Source organism: Lissotriton helveticus, chromosome 8 (genome assembly GCF_964261635.1).
Source record: "Lissotriton helveticus chromosome 8, aLisHel1.1, whole genome shotgun sequence".
In the NCBI taxonomy this organism is placed as follows: domain Eukaryota; kingdom Metazoa; phylum Chordata; class Amphibia; order Caudata; family Salamandridae; genus Lissotriton; species Lissotriton helveticus.
The window spans coordinates 99,278,857-99,300,746 of record NC_136069.1 but is presented as its reverse complement, the minus strand read 5'-3'; the positions used below and the strand labels follow the sequence as shown (position 1 = coordinate 99,300,746).

The 21,890-nt window shown below is 43.7% G+C and overlaps 1 protein-coding gene and 1 pseudogene across 3 annotated transcripts in view; one reads left to right on the top strand and one right to left on the bottom strand.

The window, feature by feature from the left end:
* ILDR2 (immunoglobulin like domain containing receptor 2) overlaps positions 1-21,890 on the top strand; it is a 752,917-nt gene that overhangs the window by 634,152 nt on the left and 96,875 nt on the right. The gene's annotated exons all lie outside the window — the stretch shown is intronic.
* LOC144771491 (small ribosomal subunit protein uS8 pseudogene) lies at positions 6,242-6,698 on the bottom strand (annotated as a pseudogene).

Here is a 21,890-nt window from a genome sequence, read left to right as displayed (position 1 = left end):
TTTCAGCCGACCACTCTTGGGGGCATATTAGCAGGATCCTCGTTAAAATTATCGCTGTTTTAGCGGAAGGAAACTGCCACTAAAACTGCGATAATGAGCTTGCTAATATGCGTTATAGAATTCCAATAGAAGCCCAGGTTAGATGTCCTGCACATCTAACCTGGGCTTCTATTGGAATTGTATAACGCATATTAGCAGGCCCATTATCGCCGTTTTAGCGGCAGGAAAACAGCGATAATTTTAACGAGGTTCTTGCTAATATGCCCCTCAGTCACATTTCTGATATCACCGTTTTTAGTTCCAAAACCACATTGTCTCTTTTTTCTGTTGACCTTGAGCCTTCTGGTGGAAGAAGCAAGCGTGAAAGGAATCAGGAGATGATCTGATCAATTAACTCGAATGGGATCATCGAGGTCAATAAGATATCCCTTGATTTGATCAAGTGTTTTGTCACTGGTATCACCCCAGTGCAGAGTAGGATCACGGAGAAGATGCTAAACTTAAATTTTATCGGTAGAAAAGTACTAAATTCCATTCTGTTTTTCTCTTCCTCTATTTATGGTTACAAAAGATCATCACCTTATATCTGTGTACCCATGGTAATTAACCAAAATATCACTCTTTCTTGCTCTCCCTTTGATATACTCCCTTTATCTCTGCGGCTACAGACTTACCACAGGGAGGAGGTGCTCTCCTCCTGGTACTTAATCAACTGGCACAAAATATCTTCTGGCACATGGCATGTCTCAGAGGGCATGTTTGAATCACACTCCCATGACATGGGTGGTGATACATTTACTGACTTTGGTACCACACTGAAAGGAGCCCACCCCCCTATACACATTCACATCACCAAAGTTTGCTTCTTTCAGGGCCACTGAAAGTAGAGGAAACTAATGACATCAGATTGTGCTGTTCATCTAAGCCTCATTTGGTGAATCTTTTGGGCCAGAAAAAACACACTATAGTTGGGCAACTGTGCCGATCGGATCGGGTCTTGACTCTCCCAGAACCCGCAGTGGGTGTGATCCAGGCCAGGAAATAGGCACTGTGCAAAATAGGCTGGATGAACAAATTTACTCTGGAAACGCCGCTGTGGGAGTCCAGCATTTTGTCAAAACTGCGTGCAGTAGTGGGCCGCCAACAGTGGGACATGTTGGGCATCTCGAAAATTGGAGACTTAAGCAATGAAACAGGATGGTTGACCTTCGAGAAATTCCAACATTATGACCTCTCTTGGTTTAATTTCCTGGGCTATATGAAGATGTGCTTGATTCTACAGAGCTGTTTTAGACGGGTGCAGGAGCTAGTGGGAAGGCACCTATAGGGTGTTGGGAGCCCCCTTACACTCTCACACTGTTTCCCAAATCCACTTGACGGTCGTTACACATAGACAGACCTCCTTGCCATCACTGAGAGAGAAATTTGGGGAAGATAGAAGACGATGAATGACGGATTACGTGTTACTACCCTTGAGAGGTGGATATCCAGACCGGATTTTGGCTGATCCAACTGAAAATAATTTACGGGGCATACTTCACTTGCACAAGGTTACACACAATAGGAGTGGTGGATACTGACCATTGTTGAAGGCGATGTGGCTAGAGGGGCGCCCTGCTACACATGTTCTGGTATTGCCTGAGATTGATTAGGTTTCGGGCAGGGTTGCAGAGTAGTATCTCACTGATAGTGGGAAACACACCCATATTTACCCTACAAATGGTATTCCTGGGGATTTGGGGAGACAAGACTAATGAATGTAGTAAATAAGCAAAAAGAGTAAAGGATATAGTTGATAGTACCAGAGAGGAAATGCTAAAGAGAAAATGTCGTGACATAGAGGATCTCCACTGTAAAGGAATACAAACAAAAGAATACAAGTAAAGGAAAAGCTATACATTAAGGGAAAGGAACGGATATGGGGACGTCTCTCCTCCCAAAAAGTAGAAAGAAGGGAATGCTGAAATGTACCTTAGAAGTACCAGAAAGCCCATCGATTAATGAATAATTGGTAATATATACACAAATCTGACAATAATCACTCAAGATCAATCATCCATGATCAATCTCAAAATAAAACAATAACCCACAGAAGCCAAGAAAGCAAGCCAATGGCATTCCGAGGAGGCCTTCTGATGCTGATGTAGAAAGCAGCCAATGTCCTGTGGTTGAATGGGCTACCCCAGTTGTTCAAAAGAGGGATGGGCAGGTGCTTGTCTGATGCCTGGACAAGAAGATGGACTTCCAATCAGCATGGCCCACACCATCCTAAAGAGGTGTACACTTGTGAGGGTCAAAGAGGTTGCGATCTGGTCTGCCGTCTACATAAAGGGTTGTGAAATTGTCATCCACTTTAGTGTGTTCCTTGGCAAACATCATGAAGGCTAGAATGTAAGAAGGCAAGTTTTCGTGTTCTGAATTTGCCAATAAGGTCTGCCAGGAAGGAGCCTTCAATAAACCTACTGAACATAGCTCTCCGCCTAGCATCTTCTACACAGTTCTCATGGTCGTGTTAGTGTGGCTGACCTTAGAAATTGTGGGAGCATCCACATAGTTGTAAGTTTACACTGCTCCCCTAGATCTTCATTTATAAGATTCCATCTGGAGGCGAGTGTAGGTGGTGCAGCTGGTGGTCCACAGCCGAGCTCTAGGGGTCTAATTGGAACCACCTAAAAACATGCTATGAAGAACAAGTGTGCCAAAAAGCACATCATCAAATTCAGGCCAGGCATGTGACAATTCACAATACAAGACCTAGAGCACTACGGCATCAAATCATAAACCACTTCATGGTGTACCATCATATGCAAATCTTTTGCAAATCACTCCTCTCTTTTAATAAATGAGGTAGGAGGTACATCCAAGTTATGCCCTATTTAAAAACAAATGCCCAGCCCCATGGAAACATAAACACAGTTGTGAGACAAACAAAACACACACCTAAGTGTCAAATTAAGATAGGTAGAAAAAAAGTGTGTGTGAGCGAGATGGCGCCTCACGGGCGAACCACCAACGGGAACCTGGCAGGTACTCACCAGGATTGCCCTGTTCTCATCATTGGCACCATCAAGCTCAAAAGAAAAACTTGTGTCCAGAAAACAAACAAAACAGTGTTTGTGAGAGAATGCAGTGTGGGGAAACAAAAAACACATAAACTGTATCAAACAACAAACATATAAAAGACACACAAACAACACAGAGCCTTATTCTGTCAATATCGTGTTGGTTGCGGGATGTTAAAAAAGAGAGAGAGGCTAATACCTATCTAGCCATACTCCACTTGCCGACATGTTTCATTGCCAACTCCAATTTAGGCAATTTCATCAGGGCGTCACAGGTTAAGCCACTGCATTAGGACATACTTTGTCTTCACAACTGAAAAAACATGTAAAAGACACACACACATATATATGTATGATTGTCATCCTTCCTTTTTAATAAAACCCAAAAGTAAGGCTTTAAAATGTAAGAGTACCCAACCACAAATAACATCCCATTATTTACCCTCAATCGACCACCATGGCGCATACCAGTCGAGAGGTTCAACCCCTGGTAGTGACAATTATTCAAGAGTCCAGGGGGCATATTATCAAGGGGCTTTATCTCCGCTTTTTTGGCTTTAAAAGCCAAGAAAGCGGAGATAAAATTATCTCCCTATTACCAAACTGTCGCTAACACCAGTTAGCGACAGCTAATAGGAGATAGTGACCATCTTGGGCCCCGCTTTGCATGTCAGTGATATTTATCACTAATGACATGCAAAGTGGGCGTGCCAAGATGTTAGCGACTGAAAACAGTGGCTAACATCGCTATCTCCTATTACCAACTTTTGGAGATATTCGCGCTAAGCGCGAATATCTCCAAAAGCTAACACTTGCCCAGGAGCAGTTCTTAGCCATGTTATCCAATGGGAGGTGGATAACATGGCTAAGAGCATTTGCTCGATAATGCATGAATATCGCTGACTTTTCAGCGATATTCATGCATTGCGGCCGTTTTTTATCGCATTTGCGATAAACCTTGCTAATAGCAAGGTTGATCTGCGATAAAAATCGCCGATTTGCGGCGATAATTTTTGTCTCTAAATAAGTTAGAGACAAAAATTATCTCTATTGGTTGGTAATATGCCCCCAGATGCTGCCTATTTATCTGAGCGGTATTTCAGCTGCAGCTGGGCTGTGTCAGGTAAAACCCCCCAATAAAATCTGGAGGCAGATTTTTGGTATTAAAAAGTGACAAGTTAAGGAGCACCCTTCCAAAACGACTGTGAGATGTTTCAGTTTTTGCATCTTCAAAAGGTAAAGGAAATAATACTTCCTTTTGAAAGATACTTGGGGCTTGATTTAGAGAAGGACGGTGAAGTATAATCCTTCGAAAAACAGTAAGGATGAAATTTCCTCCATAAAACTAATTCCACTGGAGGATTCTCAGCCAGAGAATTAACACTTCCTCCACGGAGGACTTGCCAGTGGAAATTACACAGATGGTGGAAATGACTTTACCGCCAATTTTAAGGAAGGGTTCTATTTTTCTACATCAGGCAATGCTATTGCAGGAGGTAAGTCCTCTAGTTTTAAATTACAAGTTGTTAGTTGCTATTTTTACGTCTATTACTGTTGTATGATCTCTGACCTGCTTCATTGTGTCAGTTTGTTAATTTCTTAGGTATTTGTTGCGCTGTAAAGCTCGATTAAAAGCAATGTTTATGCATTATAAGTAATTAAAACCAACAAAACAAATGAATATTCTGGACCTGTTGCTGTGATCACAGACTGCTGTTGCTGTCTAAATTGGATTATTCCAAGCGTGCCTTATACAGAAGGTTTTGCTGTTACTGCCCTTTCGAGATGGCGACGCGGTCGTTACTGCCATGGAAACAGAAAAATCGGATTACGATAAAGCGTGATACCCTGGACTTCATAGAGAATCCATCCAGAGACTGCAGAAGATTATCCACAGATTTCCCTCTATAGCACTGCACATCTGTCAGGAGACTGGTGAGAAGAAAAGCCTCAAAGAGATGAACAGTAGGGAAGGGAAAGAGGCATGCCATCATGTTTGGTAGAAAACCATCATTTTTGAGCCCTGGAGACAGTGCAGTGTCAGCATTCTTAAATGACTCTGCCTCAATTGCTGCCTTTACACTGAATGAGAGACTGCAATTCTTTAGCACCTCTACAAAATAAAATACCTCTGGGAGCTGGACTTCCAGGGTGAGAAGTACTGGGCGATAGGTGTGGAAAGACAGCGAGGTCCAACAACTCAAGGGCCACTTGGCGATTGTGGTGCTATGGGAACGGATGGGCCACATCGGTTAGGGTTTCTGGTTCACAAACGTCTTCGCTGGTGTAACCGCTGTGCAGGACCATGATGTTAAGCATGGCAGTGTTGCATGGACCCTCACAAACAACGTCCCTAGCATGGTGGGAGAAAGCTACCAGCATGTGATGGATTATTCTAATGTGGATACTGCCTAATTTGGGAGTCTGTTTCCAGCCCCCGCGTTGGTGGTGATGATGATTCCACATTATTGCCACAGACAGGTTACCCTGAAATATCTGTCTGTATTTTACTATTTGGCTTACCTACGACTATTCCTTTAAAACAGCAATATTCCAAGGAAGTGCAGGGTGACTGGGGCAATATCAGACTTTTAGAGTATCCATTAAGATTACATTTATTTGCAGTAAATTCTAAAAGGAGCACATTTAAATAGTGGTTGTCCCGAAGATCTGCCCATAATCCAGCTCTTCCGTACCACATATGAATGTGGTATTTCTATAGAGCGAACCTAACCAATCGCAGGGGAGCGTTGTACAAGATGCTAGGCAAAGATCTCGTCAAGTTGTGATTGAAGGCGTAGCTTGTTTATAAGTGCAATAGTGTATTGTTACTACATGATGAAGTAGTATTTTTTAAAGAAGTGTGTCTTCAGCTCTTTCCTACATTGGAGCAGGGTTGGAACAGTCGGATGGATACGGGGATGTCGTTCCAGATGCTGGGTGCATAGACTGAGAAGGCTATTTGTCTTGTTTGTATCTTTTTTGCACTTCCTTGTCTCCAGTCTGATAGTGTTCTGGCTGATGTGTGTCGCGAGCCATCAGAGATGGTGAGCTAGTCAGCCAGATGGGAGGGTTGTTTTTAAATGATGAGAGCTGGCGGGGGCGGCCAGTGGAGTTCTATCAGGGTGGGGGTGATGTGGCCATGTTTCTTCAGGACTTTGACATGGCATGCTGCTGCATTTATCTGTTTTACAATTTATTAGTCTGCCTTTTTACATTCTAGAAAAAGAATCCCAGGATTTTGCCTCCTGTATGTTTTCGCCTAGCTTCTTCGTGGTCCATGATGCCCGCTGACTTTGTGAGAACAATGTATCCAAACTGACGAGATGGCAACAGATTGTTCTGCCACTTCTCCAGATCTTTCAGTTGCACATCAAACCGTGGACTGATTACACCACACTTGTTTAGTCTGCCAGTGAGATTCACAACAATTTTCCCAGCTCGGTGATCATCAATGATTTCAAATTCACCAATGTAACCATGTTTCATCATCACAGTTAAGAAACGCACGATCACTTTGGAGCATGGCCTGATCATAACCTGGCGTTTTCCACGTTCTTCAGCATTGTTAATGCTTTTCAGAGCATCTGCAAGAACATTCATGCGCACCATGGTGCCGGTCCTGTAATATGGCGGAAAGAGGCTGCTGCATTTATGATGCCCATAAGGTGGGCCAGTGTGGACCGGCAGGGGCCATGGAGAAGGCCATTGCCTCAATCCAGATGCAAGAATACAAGGACTTGAACCTTTATTGGACCCCCAGCTTTAATGGCAGGAACTGGTATATAATTCTTTCATCATCCCCTCATATAGCAGGGCCTCCTACGTGTTGGCTTTAAGAGCAGTCAAGACATCTTTGTTAGGCTGCAAGCCTGAAGGTGCTACCTGTGTGATAGATTCTTCTTACATTCTCTTCTAAGCCTTTCTTACAACCCCTTCTTTTGTCTTTTTGTGTTTAACTATGAGGGTGTACTCACATTATACCCTAATTGTTTAAACGCGTGCCAGTTTGTCTGCACCAGTAGGCATATTTTCCTGTATCATGTGATTCGGCCCAAACGGAGGAAAGTACTGAGTCCTTCAACATAAACTGGGGCATACACCAAGGATGCATCTTGGCACCATCCTTTTCATGTTATATATTAATGGCCTGCAAGAGTTTTTGTATCACCAAGGTAAAGACATAAGCCTCAAGTAGATAAGTGACTGACCCTATCACTGGTATACTCAGACGATGCAGTCCTTCTGGCCAGCACCACAAATAGGTTGCAAAGGCTGTTGGATTCTTTTAACATCTTTATGTGCCAGCTGGGTCTGTCGACAAATCTCACCAAATCATTTACTATGAAGAGTGGCCCAAAAACATGTAAACACAGGGTTATCTTGTCTCCAGAACACAGCTGGGATCTGTATCAACTTTTAATTATGTGGGCATCCTGATACTCTCGTTGCTTGCCTTCGAGGAACCTGCCCATAGTTAAGAACCAATAATTTCTCAGGACATCACAGTTAGTATTTAAATTTGCCACAAGTTTGGGACAGAAACTAATCCATGAAATTATGACTATCTCTAGGTCCAATTCATCCTCCATGCGGAGATGCCGGATAACCATGGCGGAATGGTTGTAGCTAGTAGCGCTACTGACTGACATTTGCATATGCGTCCGGATTACCTTTTCATCACGGACTTTTTCATCTAAATTCTGTTTTTACTGAGAAGACCCGAAACTGAGCATGTATCAAATATTTACCCGGCCATACTTAGGCTGGGATGGAATAATAACCAGCCAGAAGGGGGAATTTACTTTGAGTAAACCTTTAAGCCCTGAGGAAGTCGCGGGTAATTCATCCCGAACGATGAAACACGAGTCGGCTGGAACCTGAACAACCAAAAGAATTAAAATGATATATGATGTTATTGCTCATGTGTAATATTGGGAATTACTTAACCTGTTAAAATCTGTACTGTGGTGTGCTAGGATTTGGTATGAAGTTATAGGATCGGCTGATCTGTTTGTTGAGGTATTGGATGATTGCCTCTACCCTAAGCACCCATAAATAGGAAATATTTGAAGATCCAATACTGATCGTAATTGGTGAAGCGCCAATCTAGCCCAGGGTAAATTCATCCCAATTTTCTACTCACAGTTAAGCAAATGTATTTGGAGCATGCTGAGAAATTAAGAATTCTGAGCACCGTACATCATGGGTGAACACACATGCTGTTATTTCTCTTCCATCTGTAATTGAACATTATCTTCTTTATGTTTCTAATTCCCAATTGAGGTTTTATTTGATTTGCTTTAGGTTCAGTTTGGTCCATCTCCTGGTATCGTTTCCTATTGGTAGGTGTCTCCAGACATATTTTACACGGTGCCGCCGTGACAACATCTCATGTCAAAGCACATTGCACTTTATTTTGTTCTGCAAGTTTTATACGAGTCCCGGGAAAAGATACTTGTTACCGATACTCCGTGACCTACATCTGAGACAGTGACGCTTAGCCCTGATCTTTCTGCAGACACTACCCTCCCCGGTCATTGCTGTGGCTACTGTAAATTTTATACAGATCGATAGAAATCAGAAAAAGCTTTTAAATGTACGTCATATTGAATGAACTGATCGTTGTAGGATTTTTTTTTAGATTATCAATTATGTTATGTCACACTTATATATTGTTTTATATTCTATGCTTTACCTGTGTTTTTAACTTGTTATTTATTGGTCGTTTATGGCTAATTTTATCTGAATAAAGATTTTTTATGAAGATTAGATTTAACTGTAAAATATCCTTTGACTCATTTTAAGGCTATACTTTAGGGGTAAGTGTGTATGCTGCATGTTAAGAGGATATTCAATAATATAGTCAAATGATTTAAAGAACGTCAAGGTATTAACAAAATTGAGATAAAAGGACACATAAGTCATGATTATTCATGAGCAAAAATGCTCAAAATTGGAACTGGATGAGGATTAAAAGTTACAAGTCAGCAAAATCTGATGCAAATTAAATAACGCTAATTCAAAGGGTAAGATCATTCTTTAGTACACTTTTGAATTACTTGCCATACTCAGTGTCGAAGAGTTAAATCTCCGGTGATGAAGAATAGAGGAAGATGGTGCGAGGTCTCACATTGAATGAGTCGCAGGAGCTGATAATCTGCTTTGAAGTGTAGCAACATTTCAAAGAATCTTTCAAGTTATTGTAAATGTTCATGTGAGTCTGACAGGCACTGACTACTTGAAGAACAGCTGCAGTGTGACCTCCCCACAAAATACAACCCGAGGAACTCTCTATCACCTCAGGTCAGGGAAAAGGTAGACTTCCAAAATATCGACCACGCATAAGTAGCTCTCGACCTGTTTTAAATTCTTTAAATTAGCAAAACTGTCTTCCCACCCATCGTATAAATGAGATATTCTAACTATTCTAACTCTCCAATACTAGCATATTTAGGGTAAGTGTTTAATAGTCAGTTCCACCTCTTGCCTTCACCAGCCTTCGCCGCCTGTCTCTTTATCTTACTCTCGAAGTTACTCTCCCCCCGCTTTCTTCCATTGTCTCTTTTACTCTGTTTCACCTCCTCTATCCTCTGATGTTCTGTTTTAGTTTTGGTCAAATGATGAAAGTTAAGTGTTTATCCCCCAAAATGAGTGTCAGTGCCCGCTTCCACTTTCTTCCGATTGGCTCGCTTGCTGTCTCTTCGGTAAGTCTCAGAGATGTTGCCAGTAGACTTTTCCACATCTCATCAATGTCCCGCGGGCCAGAGGGTATCAACTTTGGAGCCCATAAACCTGATGCATAATAAGGTATGCTGGATATGACTTCATCAGAAGAACTTACGTCGTAAGCATGTCATTTCTACTGACTTCAACCCCTTGAGTGAGTTTACATGCTAATGTTGAAAACTCTACTCACGAGAAACCAGTTCAGCTGTACATAGAGTAAAACTGAATGTATTGGCTAATACATCTATTGGTAAATGTATTCATGGAAGTTAAGGGAAAGGTTTGCTAAAGCCACTGCTCTTGACTTTGTCCTTCAAGGTTAAACATAAAGATGTATCTTCATTATTGATTTAGGGCAATCCTGGGGTATGAGGGGATTCTACCACATCTTCATGGCCCAAACCCACCTGAGAACATTCGGAGGCTACACAGACTCAGAAGGGTCACTAGCGAATATTCAAAGGTCAAATTTAAGTCTGGGTTTCGACAGTTCACATGTCAGACAGACCTGCTGCTAACATTATGCACTGAATGGAAGGTGGGTCAACCCCTTTCAACCACTGTCTTTCTTCGGCCAGCCTGTCACTCAGCATGGTGGACAACGCATATCTCCCCTAATGCTATTGGCTGTGTCTGTGTATCCTTCTGCCTTCACACCAGTGCTTGTATGGAACTACGCGAGGGACTACTTTACGGCTACCGCCATGTCTTTCTACGGATGTATGACGGTACGACGCGGGCTATTACCATGCGTACCGTTACAACGCGTGTTTTACAACGCAAGTTGTTACCACGACTTGCGCTGTAGGGTGCGGACTTAGGAATAGTTTAATTTACTATTCCAACACCAGTCCCCGTGGATAGTAGGGAAGGTGTTGGAATAGTAAATTAACTATTCCTTGTCCTTGAGCGCCCTCCAGTGCAAGTCGTGGTTACGACTTGCGTTGTAAGAGACGCGTCGTAATGGTAGCGCGGGGTAACATCCACGTCGTAAAGGATGTTCCCCCTTTCTACTCTTGCTGGCTCTCTTTCGCGTGCCTTGCTCTAATGTTCTAATGTTCTATACTTTAGGATGTCAATGTCAGACCTATTGGTCTTGGCAGGATTTATCTAAAAGTACAACACAACCTAGTCACCATGGCACCACACAGAGACACGCGGGCCCTTGCGGTGCAGGCGGGCCCCCAACCCTTCAAGGGGTCTCTCAAACCATTGGAGGAAACCCCATTCAGCTCAAGGTCAATGTACATGAGAAATGGGAAACTTGGGGGCCCCTCATCACATTCTGCAGGGGGGCCCCATCAATTTTTCGTTATGCCACTGGGTGCCACCACATTTCCAGCCCTGAATATTTCCATTTAACACCTTATTGAAAAGCCACAAGATTGAACCTTTCGTGGTCTGATATACCACAATGAGGACAATGCAGGAGCCGCGTCACGCGCCTACTCTGATGCTAATAAATCGAATTAGCTGTCAAATTACTTTGTGCACCAAGACTAGGGGCCCGCAATCACCCACGGAGGAGCTCTCTGGCACGCTGATGGGAAGCGAATCAGGATATCTAATTACACATCACAGCATCGATTCCTCTCATTTAAAATGTGTTTATTGCGCACACAAATCACATCATATAAAGGGCCTGTCGAGACACGCATGCTTCATGAAATGCAGACAGAGCGCTAAGTCACAGGAGTTCACACAAAGGAAAGGGTTCGAAAATGAGTCACACCTAGGACTGGGAGTGCAGGAAAAATACTGAGGAGGGGAAAGTGTACTGTGTCAAAGATATTGTGTACTGAAAAAGTAGAAGGAAAAGTTATGGCTGTGGACATCATTTAGGGGTCGCCAGAGGTCATAGCTGCAACCCCTGGCTTGCCCCTTACGACCCCTGGCACTGTCTGTGTGACCCCTGGCCTCAGAGGTGGTAAAATCAGTGCCAGGAGCACAGTGGCAGCTCGTCCACTCTCTTTGTTTTCTCTCCATGTTTTTATTACACTAATAGTGAATAGTCATTCATTGTTCACTACTAGCGTAATAAAATGGAGTATTGCATTGTATTGTAATTGCATTTACATAGCGCTTACTACCCCTGACGAGGCGTCAAAGCTTTTGAGGATTAGTGTTGAATTAGTATAGTGAAACATGCAAGTACATTTTAAGTGGTGGATAGGTTAGTCAGTTATTTGGATTTGGACTGATAGCAGAAGGATAGAGGAGGCAAAAAGGTTTGTATTTATATAGCGCTTGGTACCCTTGATGGGGTGTTGAAGCACGCTATTCAGGAAGCCCTTAAAGGATTAGTGGTGAATTAATATGGTGAAATATGAAAGTAATTTCAGTGGTGGATATTAGTCAGTTATTTGGAGTGAGAAGGATAGCGGAGGGATAAAAGGGGAAGAAAGGTTTGCATTCATATAGCACTTGTTACCCCTGATGGATGTTGAAGCGCTTTTCTGGCGAGTAGCACGCCACTCACAATTAGCTGGAATGCAACCTTCCTTGGCAGTTGAGTTAAGTAAAAATCAATGCTTTTAAATGCATGTTGTGTGCATGCTTGGGGGTTTGAGTGCGTGTTTACATGAGAGAGTGTGTGTTGTTGCAGGGTTTCTGTACTCACACAGAACTGTGCACAGAGGAGTGGAACCTCGGCAAATTAGGATGTCCCAAAACTTACCTTAGCAACCAACTCACCCCTTACCGAGCTAGCTACAGTGTCTCATTGGACATATCAAACACCCAATGTTTAGACAAACCAGAACATGAACTTACAGTACCTCAGGGTACGTGGGACTCATGAACACTCTTTCGTTATATTATCATTACAAACCAGATCATGGAGTAAAGAAGACACATGTGCATTTGAAATGTTTATTTACTAATGCCGTCTTCTCAGGCGCAGTATCTTTGATAATACAAGTATACTTATTATCAGTAGCAAAATTATCAGCATAGTTACTAAGACATAAAAAGCGAATGGTGACAGCATGTTAACATGCTGTAATGAATAAGAGTTAACAACACTTATATCTCACCCTCCCTAACACATATATTATATTATTATCTAAGAAGGTCTCTTTGGGTTGTTTTAGGGCGGGCCCATACCTTAGTGTCCTAGCATGAAGGAATCACATCAGCATACACCAGCTCTCTCTGCATGTGCACCGCATCAAGTGTGTTAACAATTCTCGTGCAAAGCAATATCAATCCCGCCTCAAGCCCAAGTTGGCAAAGGCTGCACTTGTGTTATGACTATGAAGGCGTGGAGATCAGACCTCATAACAATTCCATATCGTGTTGCTCCTGAAACTTCAGCACTCTCCGTGCAGACATGGTTTATTAAACAAGACTGATATCAGAGCAATAACATATTATTCTCACATACACCACGGCAAACCACTAGGTTGAAAGCTAAGTCAACAATTAAGGGTCGTGTGCAGAAGTTGCAAGAAAGGAAAAATGGCGTTTAAATCTGAAATGTACCTATGCTAACTTAACACGATATAAGGATATATAGGAGCTATACAACACCCCCCCATGATCCGAGAACGGACTAAATATGGTAACAGAAGTGCCATCACCCGAGAGCAGAATCCATTCATAAACGAGCATGAATAAAAATTCAATTATAAAAACTAATGCTAAAAAATAGCCCACAAATATAATGTGGCTCAAGCCAATAGGCAAGCAAAAATAAAATGTCTTGACCAAAAGTCAATAAAATCAAGGAAATGCTATCAATCAGCATGTCAATTTGAGACAGTGTCTATGATAAGACTGTATATGAAAAGTAAGCTGCAACAGCCTCCAGGAGGAAGTCACTGTCCTCATCCGAAAACAGTTCAGCCATCCAATTTAAAAGATGAAAGGAACATACGTGATCTTCCAGCACCGGATCCTCTATAACCATCAGAGGACAGCTCGGTGGGTTCTCAAGAAAACTTAGTTCCAAGAAATTTTGCGCTGCCGACAACACATCCCAGGGACCCATTAGTCCATGTGCCACCGCCAAGGCCATAATCCTTTCGTCAGAACAAACCAACTCGTGAGCAATGATAGGACTCATCAGTTGATCAAAATCGACGTCAGAAGATGCTGGTCCGCAGAGACACAAATCAATGGCCCAAAGGAAATCGCAGGTCAGACAGCGAAATACAGGCTGGACACAGGTGAAATAGGAGAACCGAAAAGATAATCCAAACGCCGTGCTTAGAGTCGCTAACGGCAGTGTGCCATAGTAATCAAGCATGCGGTTGCGAAACCGCGTCAGTAGTAGCTGTTCGTGGTCTTGCACAGGAAGGGCATCCATATTTAAAAAGGCAGAAAACCACCAATGCGCCAGCCGCTAATGCAAGCAAAAACGGGAACCCTCCAAATAAGGATGAAAAAATAGAATGGAAGAAGGCAGGGATGACTCCAAATATCTTCTCAAAGGAAGTCACGAGACCACCGCTAACAACTTTAAAAAAATGTGCTAGGCCCGTTGTGGAGGATGCGTTAAAGATAGAACGGACCATGGCTCCGAAATGCAAAGGCAAATCAGTGTTTAATAGAGCCTGAACCTCCGTACGGGTGTTAGCAATGTGAAGCACGAAAGTTTCACGGGCCGAGCTCAAGGCCACCTCTTTCTGGGACAATAGAGCTCTTATTCTAGCCATGCCGCTGAATTCTGCTCCCAAGGTCGGTATCTGTGGCCAAATGGAAGACTCCCTATGTTCACGTGTGGGAGGATAAAGAACATTTCTGCAGCAAATAACTCGCTCACTAACCGTTACTATGAAAGCTATACCTTTAATTAAACCACAGCAGTTTTCATTATTGAGCATTAAATAACTACCATTCTCTAACAATTTAAACGTGGGGATGATAGCAGGAACTGGCGTGCCCTGTAAAACGCAAGCCATATTCGGTCGGTCCTTGTTACATGAACCGTGTAACTGTATGTGTCTGCACATTAAAGAATGATCTGGCGTCTCAGTACACTCATCCCCTGTCAGATAAACCTCTTGTTCATCCTTGAAACATCTGTATGTGTATGGGAGTGACCAGACTTCATGAAGAAAACCGCTACCTAAGGGTTCAAAACGACCTATTGGCACATACTTCATACAATTTGAAAACTTATATAAAGCAAAAGGCAGCGTTATTAAACCGTGGATAAGCCACGTAGCAGCAGTGGCTTCTGCCACAGAAAAAGGTAAAGATTCCAACCTTTCAATATGGAGCATAGAAAAGGAAGCATCACGCATTGAAAGCAAGCGTTGTTTGTCTGTCAAATTAAACGGTGCAAATAAAGAAGAAACATTCATGTATCCCCAGGGAACTTTACCCATTTTCAGAGTCTGAAGTGTCCATGCAAATTGCATGATTGAACGTAATTGATTTTGACCATGGTATAATACAGATACTTCATCATGTACAATATCAACAACAGACGACACAATATTATCTAATGTGTAAATTCTAGAGGAAAGCACGTTAATGCTATTGTCAACAACTGCAAGAACTTTCTCAAGATTTGCCTGATCAATAGCCCTAAGGCGTGAAGCAGCCTCAATCTGTGAGAGTTTCCAAATTTCATTGTAAACACCATATAACCAACGTTTCGACCTGCCACTAGCTGGGCCCTTAATGAAATCATTCAAATCCACGTCTGCATTCAGTTTGGAAAGGTGATACTTAACCGCAGGTAAAGTTGAATGTTTCAGCCAAGCTTGACACAACTTGCCCACTGAGTAAGAGGTGACAGTATGACTCAAATCAAAACGGGGATCAGATCTAACAGTCTTAAAACCGTCAGTTATATTTAAAAATCTCTTTTGGCAAGAATCAGCACTACGGTGCCAAAGCAGCCAACCCTTGGGATTCATACTGGAAATGTTAAAGGAGGAATTCAGAAGCAGAGCCTGTATATCTCTAATGGACAATTTAGTAAAATTACTCCAATTCTCATATTCCTCCAACTCCGGGAAAGACGGGGTGTTTAACCTTTTAGATGTAGCCAATCCAAAGCATGTGGTCTGGGAAATGGTTTCATTTAAAAACCACATATGATTTGGGATGAGACATGCACGGTGCAAAGCCTCAGTGCCTTGTACCTGCCAGGCCCTTGAGCCCCAAACTGATTTAAGGTCTATGGTATCCTTCCATAACTCATACCCTCCAGTAACTAATTGATCCAGGAAGGCCTTTGAATATAACAATTTTGTATTTGTAAGTCGAACCTTGGACAGTGGCTGTTTGTGAAATTTAAAATAAAAGGACTCGGGATTGGACTGATTAAAGTCAGTGAAATAAGTATACTTTTTAAGAAACGTTTCTGAACTCCCTTGTGTTGGTGCTGGGCAATGTTCCCACTGAGTAAAATTAACCGCATCCCTTCGGGAAGATGTCTTGTGTAAGAAGTGATTGCCATAATGTTGGTAACAGAACAATTCACCATAATTAGCAGATTCTAAATATAAATCCTCAGCATCAAAAGCAGCATAATATTTCAAATCAGAAAACAAACTTTCCACAGCATTAACATCCCAATCATCAGAACGAATGTTTTGTTTCACCACATCCCCCATATTAACTCTTAGTACATTAGGGACATTAACGACTTCCGTTGGGCCATGAATCTGAAAACGAACTGCATCCCACGCGATTCCATCCAGAACAGGCCACGCTGTGATGTTAACCAAAGTCAAGTCTCTTTTTAATCTGTGTGTAGAATGTGAAGAGGAAAGTGGTGCCAAAGTTCCATTCAAATGAGTAATGCAAGTTCTCTCCTCGACATAGTGTCCATTCATAATCCGAAAAAAATAAAACACAAAACCAATTGACATAAAAAGGTAAACTGAAAAAAGGACCAGCCAAATGTATATCCAAGGAGGTATCAAAAAATGTTTTTTAAACAGGCTAGCATATACTGCAATTTTAGAGGGTTTTTTCGAGGCAAGGGAAGCAGAGTCAAATGAAAATCTGGATTCCGTGGCTAAACGAGCTTGCAGGTCAGGCATGGACAAATCAGTGGGGTATGTATAGTCTGTCTCATCAAGGTTAGTTCCTGATAAATTATTCAATAATGGACTGGAAACAGCAGGTAATTCGATGGCCACCTCAGGTTCATTATTAGAAGCAGTGGGCATAATTGAATTTCTCACAATGGAAGGACAGGAAACAGCCGGAGTCATGCTAAGAAGAATCGGCCACTCTGTGTATCTTGACATTGTCAATAGAAATAAACCTGTTTTCCTTACGACCTGGAAGTGGTGGTAAAATGACTGTTCTTGTGCCCTTCACTCCAAGCACTGGGACCGGAGCTCGATAGGAGGGACCAAACTCTTTCTTGTTGTCGATCTTCTCTCGAACCAGTTCTCCAACTTGGGGTAGCCAGCCAACTACCGGGATCTGCAACGCATCATCCGATGTGGAGGGCAAATGTTCCTTTGCAAGAGTGTCTCTCGTCTTTTGTAGATTCTGTAAAACATTGCAATGTTCATCTGCGTCAAAGGAAGTGGCGCGAACCACCGAGTCTAGACCGTCAAGGTCAGGGACGAACATCTTGATGCCAAAGAGCATTTCGTATGGGGTCCGCCCACCCAGAGACCTTCTAGGGAGATTATTAAGAGCACGCTGCACGCCATAGAGGTGAGCCAGCCAGTTTCTGCCAGTGCCTATAACTCGGGCTGTCAAAGATTGCTTTAAATCACGGTTCATTCGTTCAACTACACTATTACCCTCAGGTCTGTAGGGTGACGAAAACTTGACTTGGACCCCCATCGAAGTCATGGCATCCTTATACGCCTTAGAGGCGAAAGCCGGACCCTGATCCGAATGGAAGGTACCACAGGCAAAAATCCCTATAAAGATACGCAAATCTCTGATGACAGTCCGGGAATCAGCGCTGCGATGTGGCCATACCCACACAAAGCGTGTGCATGAGTCAACTGCTACTAAGATGTATTTATACGCAGTATCAGATGAAAATGGACCGCAGTGATCTAAATAAACACATCCTAGTGGTTTATTAGAAATGTACAACTGAGTCTGAGGCGGACGCGTAGCAGTTGAAGGTTTAATCTGCTGGCATATGTCACAAAGAAGGACATAATCACGCGTCTGTTTATACAGTCCCCGCCACCAGAAACGTTGTTGTAGTTGCGTTACAGTGGCTGAGACGCCCGCATGCGCAGACGCCACACCTTCATGAGCCGCTGTAATCAAGTCTGTTCTGCGATCCGTGTTGGGAATCAGCCGTTCCCCAACATCAGGAATTGTCACAAAAGGAACCTTTTCGGGACTTAAGTGGTATTTATACTTCGAAGGGAATCCCGAAGGATGTTTACTTCCCTTCTCAGAGGCAGCAACCGCTGCCAAGATGTCGCTATCAATCTTGGTTTTAGACCTAGTAACTGCTGCAACTAAGTATGTAGATACTGCTGATTTCGCCGCTTCATCAGCAAGCGAGTTGCCAACAGCGTGTACTCCCACGCGCTGATGACCGAGAGTATGAATCACATAAACGAGTGGCAACATAGCCTTAAGCTCTGCCACTCGAACCCAGATCATTTTATGTTTTATTGTGCTACCCTTGGAATCATGAAAATCATTTTGAATCCAAAAGAACAAGTTTTCATTGTAAGACTGGACACAGTAGTAAGAATCACTTACAATTAGAGTAGTAACACTTGGATCTGCGTACTCCAAAGCTAGTAAGAGAGCACGAAGCTCTGCCAATTGTGCGGTGCAATCGCCCAGGGGCAACGTGTGTACCTCCCTGGAAATGAACTCATCATTCAACATAGCACCGACCACAATGGCGCATGCGGAAACGTAGGCATGTTTAGAGCCATGCGCAACCTGCGCCGACCCATCAGTGTAAATGATGCAATGGAAGTCCTCCAAAGGTCGCATCGCCAGAGGAGCAGGGTGAACGAATTCATACTGCAAGTACTCCTGCGACCGTAAGGAAGCGTCAAAAATAAACATGACATCCGTGGATGACAATGACGCAGCCCACTGAATCCACCGAGGGTGCAAAGCCTTTGAATTTGGTACACTTGCTTTCGTGACTGCCTCCAAATGAGGACAGGGTGTTACCACTAGCATGCGTTTCCCCTGTGACAGAGCTCGTTCCTTTAGAATAGCCATCTGTACAGCAGTTAAAACCTTTTCTATGGTGGGAAACCGCATCTCAGCCGAAGTGTACAAGTGTGACTTGTAAGCAATAGGTACCGTGTCACCTTCATTAAAAGTGAGGTACGTGAAACCCACCGTCCCAGGAATTATTCTTATGACCAGGTTGGTGTGGTTATCACGAGTCAGTAAATATTTAGAAGCGAGCAGATCAGCCTGCAAGGATTGCAAAATGGCTGAATGCTCAGGCAGCCAGCATGATTTAGAGAAAGTCGGTTGTATCAAAGCATACAAAGGCTTGATACGCTGGGCATATTCCGGAATGTAAGTTCTGCCGAAATTCAAAAAGCCCAGTAAGGATTGTAATTTTTTCAGTGTTGTTGGTGCGCGCAATTGTGCGCACTTCTCTAAGAAGTGAGGAGCCAAACCCCTACCTTCATTGTTGAGCTCATAGCCCAAAAACAACACTGTGTGTTCAGCAATGTGCGATTTTGCAAAGTTGAATTTGTAACCCATGTCTGCGAAGTTGCAAACAAGAGTATTTACACGACACAGATGCTCCCAAATATCGTCGTCTGTGAGATATATGTCATCCACATACGAAAAAGCATCAGGGTCTAGTGCCTCCAGAATAGAGACAATTCGAGCGGTAAATATACCAGGACTATTCTTGTAGCCCATTGGAAGACGCCGGAATTGCTTTTGGACTCCAGCGCTTGTAAAACTGGTCCATTGGGAGCTAAAGCTGTCCAATCTGTGGGCATAAAAACCATTGGATATGTCAAGCGTTGTCTTGAAACGCTTACGCACGAGACTATCCACTAGGGCAGAGCCGTGGGTATTCTGTACTGCACAGTTACGGCAATGCGAGTTTAAATGCCGGTAATCCAAAACCAAACGATATGATCCGTCAGGTTTATTCACAGTAAAAAGGGGATTATTCATCGGTGACACACACGTTTCAATAACTCCCTGATATTCCAATTGTTCAAGGATTTCCGCGACGGAAGATTTTGCTTCACGCCGAATGGGATATTGAGGTTGAGGCTGCGGCTGAGACCGCAACGGAATTTCGTGGCAAGGCGACAATTTATCCCAACCACATTGGTTACGGTACAGAGCCGGCGCGAGAGCCCGAGCCCACTCTTCTGCAAAATGCTGCGCATGCTCTTTCGAGACAGTGTTCGCGAAACTGGGTAGGATCACCTCCTCCCCTCGCGGCGCCGCGAGCACAAAAGGTGGGGGCCAGTCAGCCTCCGAAAGCAAAATATCATATGTAGAAGACAGATTCTCCCAAAAATACACCTTTAACGGTACGCTGTATGTCACCTTCAATTAACAGGACAATTTCATATAGTCTTTCAGGGGGAGCAAGTCTCGTATCCGCTGTTTCTATCACAACGTAGACATCAGTCGCTGTCACCCTCAGTAGTGGACGCAGCGCCTCTCTGACTATGGTTATCTCCGCCGCGCTGTCCAGCAAGGTCAGAGCCCACGTCAGATTCCGAAGCCGCGTTCTCACTATCTGTGGCATATCGATGCGCTGTTAAGGCTGCGACTTTCTTTTTCGCAAACTGCGGACGCCTAGGCGTAGAATCCTCCTGCTTCACTGCGCCGTCCGTCTGGCGGGACTGACCACGTCCTTGTTGGCCACCACGTCCACGTCCACCCCCTCCTCCTCCACCGGTCTTCGGGGCCGATGTGTCCTGAAAGGAACGAGGAGAGCGTTGATCAGAACCCTGAAAACGATCAGGTGATTTAATCATCGCGCGGTCGCGCAAATCATAAACTTTTTCGGATGGCGCAGGAGCTTGTATTGCAGGAAAAGTACCCTGAGTCTGCACTGTCTGCTTCCCCTGTGTCTGTTTTTTAGGCCAATTCGATTTCTTGGACTTGGGCTGGGCATCTGTCACTGCAGATTGTCCCTGTGGTTGTTTTTTATCCTTCACTGGAAAATATTTCAGACCTCTACTTGTGCGGCCAATCGTTTTATAAGCGGCCACTACAATCTTTGCTAACTGGCGGGGTTTGTCGGCATCGGGCAGAGCAGCCAAAGCATTCGACACCTGAAAGTTAACTGCATCTCCTTTAACATTGGAGAGAATGAGATCACTTACAATCTCAAAAGAACCACACAGGCGCATACCCAATTCCACCGCTGCCTCTGGACCGTGATCATTCTGAACACGTCTAATGATTTCAGGCAGGGCATTCATAGACGGGGTGCCGAAGCACCTCGTATAAACTGCTGCAAAAGTTTTTCCCCAGCTTTCACAGTCAGCAAGTTCAGGAGTAATATCCTTCGGTAGAGTAATCGTCAACATTCTATGTTTATCAGCAGGAGTAGAATTCGGAAAAACCGCCTCCAGTTGATCAAACTTCTCCGCTAGCCAGAATGGGAAGTCATCGTTGTCAACAGGACGCGCACCAAAAACCGAATTTACCATCACTGGATTGAGACGCATTCCGCCTCGTTCCATGGGAGCGGCCGCACCCCCCTGGGGACCACCAGGAAGATGTCGACCAATGTATTGCACTAAAGCACGAATCACGGAAATGGAAACTACATGTAGCCTGCGAATTTCTGCCAGGGTACAAGCCCCGTGATTCGGGTGCGGGGTAAAGCCACCCAACGCAGGCCAATTAGTACCTGGAATTGAGAGTGGACCTAACCTCGCACGGGACAAAGAGTGGGGGAGGGCGCCATCAAACCAAACTCGATGCTGCCAATGATCAATAGGTATTTCCAATGCCCTGTATGGCGTATATTCAGCCGGGACATCCGAGGCGGTGTAGGAGTGGTACAAACCAGAATTAGCGTCCACAGCCGGAAACGTAACCCAAGAGTAAAACAACTCGTAAGGAAACGCCGGATCTGCACTTACCACGAAAATCACAGCCATCCCATCTACTGGGACCTGGTACGTCTGAAGATGGTTGCGTACCGCTACGCGACTATGCTGTGCAATAGCCACC